Genomic DNA, 9,761 nt, shown 5'->3' with positions numbered 1-9,761 from the left:
TATAGTTCAAGTGGTAGAGTTCTTGCTTAGCATGCATGAGGTCCTGGGTTCAATCCCCAGTAGCTCCTCTAAAAATAGACAAACCTAATTACCCTGCCCCCAAAATTAAATAATTAAATCATACAATAATAAATAAAATATTTTTTAAAAGAGTACACAAGACTTGTAAATATCTATGCATCCAACATAGGATTACCTAAATACACAAAGCAAATATTAACAGACACAAAGGGAGACAGTAAGATAATAATAGTAATGACAATAATACAATAATATTTGAGGACTTTAACACCTCACTTACATCAATGGCTAGATCACAGAAAAGCAGAAAGGAAACAATGACCTTAAACAATACTTCAGACCAGATGAACATAATAGATAAACACAGAACATTCCACCCAGAAGCAGCAGATACATATTCCTTTCAAATGCACATAAAGTCTTATACAAGATAGATCACATGTGAGGCCACAAAACAAAACTCAATAAATTTAAGAAGAGTGAAATTATATTAAGCATCTTTTCTGACCAAAATGGTATAAAATTAGAAATCAATTATAATAAGAAAACTGGAAAAAAAAAAAAAGGAACAAACACATGGAGGCTAAAGATTAAGGTTCTAAAAAAGTAAATGGGTCAACAAAGAAATCAAAGAGGAAATTAAAAAATACCTTGAAACAAATTAAAATAGAAATACAGCATTCCAAAATCTATAGGACACAGCAAAAATCATTCTAAGACAAAAATGTATAGTAATAAAGGCCTATCTTGGGAAACAAGAAAGCAAATAAACAATCTAACCTTACACCAAAAGAAACTAAAGCAAACAAACAAATAAACAAAGAAAGCCCAAAGTGAGTAGAAGGAAGGAAATACTAGAACAGTATGAGGGGAGGAGGAGAGAGAGAGAAGGGACAGAAAGTTTATTAGAAAGAAATAATGGTTGAAAATTTCCCAAATTTATGGATGGAAATAAATATCCATATTCATACAGCATAAAGAAGCCAAAGGGAATGGATTGAAAGTCGACACTGAGACACATTATAAGCAATTGTCAAATAAAAGATGAAGACAGACTTTACAAAGTGTCATTAAAAAAAATAACTTGTCACATACAAGGGAACCCATAACTATGAGAGAATTTCCTTTTTTTTAATGTTTTTATTAATTTAAAATCACTTTAAAATGTTGTGTCAAATTCTAGTGTAGAGCATAATTTTTCAGTTATACATGAACATATATATATTCATTGTCACATATTTTTTTTCTGGGAGCTACCATAAAATCTTGTATATATTTCTCTGTGCTATACAGTATAATCTTGTTTATCAGTTCTACAATTTTGAAATCCCAGTCTATCCCTTCCCACCCTCCACCCCCTTGGCAACCACAAGCTTGTATTCTATGTCTATAAGTCTATTTCTGTTTTGTATTTATGCTTTGTTTTTTTTTTTGTTTGTTTTTATTTTTAGATTCCACATATGAGTGAACTCATATGGTATTTTTCTTTCTCTTTCTAGCTTACTTCACTTACCATGACATTCTCCAGGAACATCCATGTTGCTGCAAATGGCGTTATGTTGTTGGGTTTTATGGCTGAATAGTATTCCATTGTATAACTATACCACTTCTTCTTTATCCAGTCATCTTTTGATGGACATTTAGGCTGTTTCCATGTCTTGGCTATTGTAAATAGTGCTGCTATGAACATTGGGGTGAAGGTGTCATCCTGAATTAGGGTTCCTTCTCTATATATGCCCAGGAGTGGGATTCCTGGGTCATATATTAAGTCTGTTCCTAGTCTTTTGAGGAATCTCCATACTGTTTTCCACAGTGGCTGCACCAAACTGCATTCCCACCAGCAGTGAAGGAGGGTTCCTTTTTCTCGACAGCCTCTCCAGCACTTGTCATTTGTGGTTTTTTAAATTACGGCCATTCTGACTGGTGTGAGGTGATACCTCATTGTAGTTTTGATTTGCATTTCTCTGATAATTAGTGATATTGAGCACTTTTTCATCTGCATTTGTATGTCTTCCTTGGAGAATTGTTGTTTAGCCCTTCTGCCCATTTTTGGATTGGGTTTTTTCTTTTATTAAGTCATATGAGCTGCTTATATATTCTGGAGATCAAGCCTTTGTCAGTTTCATTTGCAGAAATTTTCTCCCATTCCATAGGTTGTCTTTTTGTTTTACTTATGGTTTCCTCTGCTGTGCAGAAGCATGTAAGTTTCATTAGGTCCCATTTATTTATTCTTGCTTTTACTTCTATTGCTTGAGTAGACTATTCTAGGAGAACATTCTTGAGATGTATGTCAGATAATATTTTGCCTATATTTTCTTCCAGGAGGTTTATTGTATCTTGTCTTATGTTTAAGTCTTTGATCCATTTTGAGTTTATTTTTGTGTATGGTGTAAGGGAGTGTTCTAGCTTCATTGCTTTACATGTTCTGTCCAGTTTCCTCCATACCATTTGCTGAAGAGACTGTCTTTATTCCATTGTATACTCTTGCCTCCTTTGTTGAAGATGAGTTGACCAAAAGTTTGTGGGTTCACTCATACCAGTCATTCTCAAACTCTTCCAGAAGACTGAACAGGAGGGAATACTCCCAAACTCATTCTATGAAGCCATCATCATCCTGATACCAAAACCAGGCAAAGACACTACCAAAAAAGAAAATTATATGCCAGTATCACTGATGAACATACATGCCAAAGTCCTCACCAAAATATTAGCAAATAGAATCCAACAACACATAAAAAAGATTATACATCATGACCAAGTGGCGTTCATCCCAGGGACACAAGGATGGTTCAACATATGCAAATCAATCAATGTAATACATCACATCAACAAGAGAAAGGACAAAAACCACATGCTCATCTCAATAGATGTGGAAAAAGCATTTGATAAAATTCAACACCCATTTGTGATAAAAATTCTTACCAAAGTGGATATAGATGGAACATATCTCAACATAATAAAAGCTATATATGACAAACCTACAGCCAGCATATTACTCAATGGTGAAAAACTCAGCAGCTTCCCACTAAAATCTGGGAGAAGACAAGGATGCCCAATATCACCACTCATATTCAACATCATCTTGGAAGTCCTAGACACAGCAATCAAGCAAGAGAGAGAAAAGGGATCCAAATTGGAAGAGAAGAGGTAAAAGTGTCACTATATGCCAACGACATGTTACTATATATAGAAGACCCTAAAAGGTCCACACAAAAACTACTAGATCTGTTTAAAGAATTCAGCAAGGAAGCAGGTCACAAGGTTAATGTTCAAAAATCAGTTGCATTCCTTTACACTAATGATGAATCAACAGAAAAAGAAAGTAAAGAAACAATCCCCTTTAAAATAGCACCCAAAATAATAAAATACCTAGGAATAAATCTAACCAAGGAGGTGAAAAAATTATACAGAAAACTATAAAACACTGCTGAAGGAAATTAAAGAAGACTTTAAAAAATGGAAAGATATCCCATGTTCTTGGATTGGAAGAATCAATATTGTTAAAATGCTCACACTACCCAAGGCAGTGTACAGATTTCATGCAATCCCTATCAAATTACCCAGGACAAATTTCAGAGAACTAGAACAAATCATTATAAAATTATATGGAACCATCAAAGACCTAGAATTACCAAAGCATTACTGAAGAGAAAGAAAGAGGCTGGAGAAATAACTCTCCCAGACTTCAGACAATACTACAGAGCTACAGTCATCAAGACAGCATTGTATTGGTACAAAAACAGACATATGGACCAATGGAACAGGATAGTGAGCCCAGAAATGAGAGAATTTCTCAGCATAAATCTTATAGGCTAGAAAGGAGTAAAATGATATACTCAAAATGCTGATAGAAGAAAAACTGTAAAATAAGACTACTATATCCCACAAAATTGGTATTCAAAAGTGAAGGAGAGATAAAGACATTCTCAGACAAACAAAAGCTGAAGGAGTTCATCACCAAGAAATATTAAAGGGAGTTATTCAAGTTGAAAAGAAAAGACACTAAATAGCAACAGGAAAGTATACCAAAGTATAAAACTCACTGATAAATATAAATATATAAACAAATATGGAATATTGTACACTGTGATAGTAGTGTGTAAATCATAGTTTATTTTGGTATAAGAGTTAAAACACAAAAGTGTTAAAAATAAACATAAGTATAAAAAGTTATGAATGGATGCACAATATAAAAATATGTAAAATGTGACAACAAATATAAAGTTGGAGAAGTAAAAGAGTAGAGTATTTGTATGTGATTGAAGTCAAGTTATTGTCAGTTTAAAAAGAGACATAACTGTAAGATATTTTATGCAAGCCTCATGGTAACCACATGACATGAAAATACCAACAGAGAAGACAGAAGAAAAAGAGAAAACAATCAAAAAGTAACAAAAATCAACAAAACACAAAGGAAGACAACAAGAAAGGAAAAGAGGAACAAAGAACTATAAGATAGACAAAGCTATAAACAGTTAATGTCCAGCAACAAATGAGTAGATTAAGAAAATGTGGTCTAATCATACAATGGAAGATTACTCAGCTTTAAAAAGGTAAGGAATTCCCACCATTTAACACAACATGAATGAAAACGGAAGACGTTATATAAGCGAATTAAGTTGGTCACAGAGGACAAATACTGCATGATTCTACTTACATGAGGTGCCTAAATATTGTCAAAGTCATAGATGTAGTGAATAAAATGCTGGTTGCCAGGAGCTATGAAGAGGATGAAAGGGAGATTGGTTGCTCATTAGGTTGTCCAGTTGCACAAGATGTGTATGTTCCAGAGAGCTGCAGTATGGTACTATGCCTACAGTTAACAATACTGCACTACACACTTAAAAACTTGTTAAGATATATAAAATAGGTAAACAAGTTTATACTGTATAACACAGGAAACTATATTCAGTATCTTGTAGTAACATATAAAGAAAAAGATGAAAATGAATATATGTATGTGTTTATGACTGAAACATTATTCTGTGTATCAGAAATGGATGCAACATTGTAAACTGACTAAACTTTAATAAAAATTAAATTAAAAAGTGTGTGTGTATGTGTATACATATTATATATATATATATAAATATATATTATATATATATATAGCAGTTTGGCCCACTAAAATGTTTTTGAAGCAACAGTACTGCAGAAATAATGAATAAATGCAACACCCAGATTTTTGTTTTCAAATTTTTGTTCACTTAAAAAAATGTAGCAAACAATGTTCCTTAGAGAAATCACAGATTGATTGCAGGTGTAGGGGAAAAACACAACATGTGGCTATGATATAGTTTGGTGCCAGAAAACAAAAGTACACTCAAAGATTAATGAGGTCATATCAAATAGGTCATATCAAATATGCCAAATGGACATATCATGGGCAAGTTTGGGATAATTTTAATATCAAAAAGACTCATGACTATAAGTGATTATATTCACATAACCTAAGCCGGTATCCAGATATAACTTCAGTAATAGGAAACATAGGGAAAGAAAAACAATATAAAAGACACCATGAGAAAATAAACAGGTGGGATATTCTATATGAAAACTAGTTTCTTTTAAAATTCAATGCTGTTTTTAAAATGAATAACACATTAAAAACACAAAATGATACTTCTAGGTTTATATAAACAGATATAACAAATAAATATAGGACATGATACTTGGTTTGACCCTGATTCAAAGATATAAATAAATGATACAGCTAAAAAGGTATGTTAGACGCAATTGGGGAAATTCAAATATTGGCTATCAGGTTATATTAGAGAATTATAAATTACCATTCTTTCCCAGTTACACTAATAACAAATGTTTATTTAGGAAAAGATACTTATTCTTGGGAGATGCATGCTGAAATACTTAGGGGTATTGTGAATTGTCATGAAACAAGTTTTAAATGGTTCATCGAATAAAGTATGTAGAGAGAGAAAGTAAATGTGACAAAATATTAACAAATTTTAAATCTTAATGGAAGGTATATGGGTGTTCATTGCACTATCTTTCCACTTTTCTGTATGTTTAAAATGTATCAATTTAATGTTTGGAGAGAGAAAAGAACTGTCCAAGTGTAGAAAGGCATTCTTGCAATGCTGTTAAAAATATTATAACTCAGGGTACAATCTAAATGCACTGCAAAAATAAATCACATAAACACATTTAGTACAGATGGTCCAGCCACAGAATGAATTCAGCCAATCAGTGAACAGTTACAACCCAGGCAAGTTCTTGGCATCAATATTACCCTGAGCCCTGAGGACAGAGTGATAAAGAAAATAGAGAAGGCTTCTGCTCTCAGGGGAGAGCCAAAAACAAGCCAACAAATAAATGAACAAATTCATTACCGATAGGACTGGTGCATGGCATGAAGGAAATAATAAATGACAGAGGAGTTTCCCTAGATTGAGGGAGAGGGAAGGTTACATTGGGGTGGCAGTATTGGAGCTGAGGCTTGAGTGACAACAAGGAGCTGCCACGGGGGACACCTCTTAAATCTTCCCATCCTCACAAGTGATAGCAGAGTGTAATGACACTGATGTGAGCATGAGGACGGCTACACAGGTGAAAAAGATGAGCATGGCTGAGGAAAATGTTTGCAATTATGGTGCTGTGTGAGAAGAGGGGTCTAGAACATCTTCTCTAATAGGATACAACTCTTCAAAGATACATGTACACACAGGATGATACAATGCAAACCACCAACAGCTTGTCACTGTGTTGACATCACAGGTGACCTTTCTCTTTCTCTCACTGTTTTTCCCAAAGTACAAATGAACATGTGACTTTTATATAGATATAGATATAGATATAGATATAGATATAGATATAGATATAGATATAGATATAGATATTTAAATGCTTAGCACCCTCCTGGAGGGAAAAAAAAAACAGCAGAAATAGCTCAGTAACTCCCTGGCACCCTGAATGAAGTTCAATCTGGACACTTGAGAAGGACCATTCTGATCCCACCTAGTCACAATCCAGGAGCTCTTTGCAGGGAACAGCTTCATACATTTGTGAAATGCTTTGCTTTCTTCCTTGACTCTAAACCTTGGGACTAGGACAGAAAATAGGGGAAACTTCTCATAAGCTACCAAAAACAGAAGACTAGCTGAGCCTAAACAAACAAACAAACAAACAAAGCAATTAATTAATTTTTTAACATTTTTTATTGATTTATAATCATTTTACAATGTTGTGTCAAATTCCAGTGTTCAGCACAATTTTTCAGTCATACATGGACATACACACACTCATTGTCACATATTTTTCTCTGTGAGCTACCATAACACTTTGTGTATATTACCCTGTGCTATACAGTATAATCTTGTTTATCTATTGTACAATTTTGAAATCCCAGTCTATCCCTTCCCACCCTCGGCCTCCCTGGTCAATCTTTTTAAAGTGTCGCTATGACTGATTCAGCATCCTGGTTACTGCCAAGGAGGAAAGCAACCTACCAGTTTCTCGTTAGTGGGAGCCTGATGATTGGCTGCTCAGCCACAGATATCCACAAGAGGGCAGCAGAGGAGTTTGCTTGCTCAAACACAATCCCATATGCCCTATCCTCCAGGGCCTCCATTCTTCCCTCTTCACCATCTCTTTTAGTTCCCCCCTCAAAATGATCTCCTGCTTTTCAGCTTACTGTGGAGAATAAATCTTTTGGATCTCCACCTTCTGGAGACAATGCTCAAACCACTCATGCCACCTACTCCCAACCATAAACAAACTGAGAAAGTAGCATTTAAACCTTTGTCTTCAATTAAATTGCATGGCAAGAGATTTCCCCAAGTCCCAAAAGGAAAGAGGGAAACTATGCAAAAAATCAAGAAGCCTTGGCTGCTTACTCTCTGAGATTCCCCAAACTTATATCAACTTATAAACTTTTTTGTGATGATACTTTTCTTTGGTTTCAGAAAGCTAAATGGACCACTATCTTGGAAGACCTGGAGGGGTCTCAAATTACTGCTGAGTTCAGTCAGAAAGTAAGAGTTAGAGAAAAAGGGTTAGAAGCCATTCCAAGTTTTATCTTGTTAAAATCGTTTGGTCCTGTGTTCAAAATTGTAAACAACTGAAGGATGAAATATGGCAAATTAACACCAGCAATTAGAAACTATTTGGAAAGATCAGTCAAGGCTTGAACTGAATTACAAAAGTAGCCTTTGCTCTAGCTACAGCTTTCTGAATGATATAAGACTTGAGCTTTATGACAGAAAAAAGTCTACTGTTAAAATGCTGAGATGCCTGAATTTCAGATATCAGCTCAGCATTGTGAGGGTACATTTCTAAAAAATAGAAAATTCACTATCAAATCACATGGCTTTACAATTAAAACAATTACAAAAATCTGAACAAAGACAGGACCCCAAAATAAGGGCTTCCATTGAACAGAATACTTGCTGGCATTACAAAGAAAATTTCACTGGATTTTGGACTGTCTAGACTCCAAATAGAAAGAAAAGCCCCCAAAACTCACAGGAGGAATACTAAATTAGCTCTGAGGAAGCAAGCATTCTTTGACCACAGTTCCCACTAAATTCACAGGGTGAGGTTACCTTTATGAGTTGAAGGGCACCCTAACACATTTCTCTTTAATTTTGGAGTGACATATTTCACTTTTAACACTGCTTCCTTTTCTGGCACCTTCTTCAAAGTCACCAAACTGCCAGTGGTGGGTTTTGATAATTTCCCTCATAGTTTGCCTCCCAGTCCTTTAGTATATCTATAAGATCCCTTCTGTGTCAACCCAATTTTCCTCTTAGACCAACTACTCCAGTAACTTCATGGATTGGGATATTATACTTCATTGTGATACTGCAGGACTCCTTTCACAGGTCTCCTATTCATTTCTTTCACTTTTGTTACCTCTAATGGCTTTACCTGACTTCCTTAAGCTTCTCTGTCCTCTTCAACCTAGTACCAATCTTACTGTGGACTTAAGTCAATTAGTGGACAGGAGTTCTCTTCTTTCTAGACAAGGAATTTAACTGAAATTGGGCATGTATGAGGTGGAGAACCCCATAATAGAATGCTATGGTAAGTAGAATTAGTTCTGTCCATGCCCACCCCCCCAAGATCCCCCAATATAATATAACACAAGAGAAACTTGATGGGTGCTAATAGTTCAAGAATTATTAGATAAGGTACTCCTGGTTCCTACTTGTATCCCATGCAACACTTTCATTCTGGCTGTTTAAAAGCCAAATGGAAAGGATACTGGCTATTCCAAGACTGGAGATGCTAACATGTTCCCCTTCAAATCTAATAGAACTCTACCCTGAGGTCTATTTAAATGTTCCCATAACTATATACTTCAACCCTCAATCCACCCTTATCAGAATTTCCCCTTCCCACTCTAGCCTTAAACTCTCTATAATCACTCAGCTTTAGGCTTCTTTTTCCCTTCTGTGGATTTTTGGAAATGTAGGGACCCTAAAAGCAACTACCACATGTGGAAAAGACTAATTGAAAACAAGAGTGGATATTTTACCAACTCAAATGAATTTGAAAAATACCCAGATAGCTGCTTGGTGTCTTCCTAGTCCCCATTCCAAAATTGAGTTTACAGTCACCTTGACACTTATCCAGATGTCAGGCTTCCTCCCACACTCACAGAGGCCTGCAGACCTGGGCAGATGTCACACACCAAACCAGCCTCTTCCTCACTACCACTGAGTGTATTCCATCACGTTTTGTTTCTCTTTGGCTGATCTAGGAGTTACTGGCAGTGCTAT

This window comes from Camelus bactrianus, chromosome 3 (genome assembly GCF_048773025.1).
Source record: "Camelus bactrianus isolate YW-2024 breed Bactrian camel chromosome 3, ASM4877302v1, whole genome shotgun sequence".
Lineage (NCBI taxonomy): Eukaryota > Metazoa > Chordata > Mammalia > Artiodactyla > Camelidae > Camelus > Camelus bactrianus.
Note: the sequence above shows the minus strand (reverse complement) of the source record.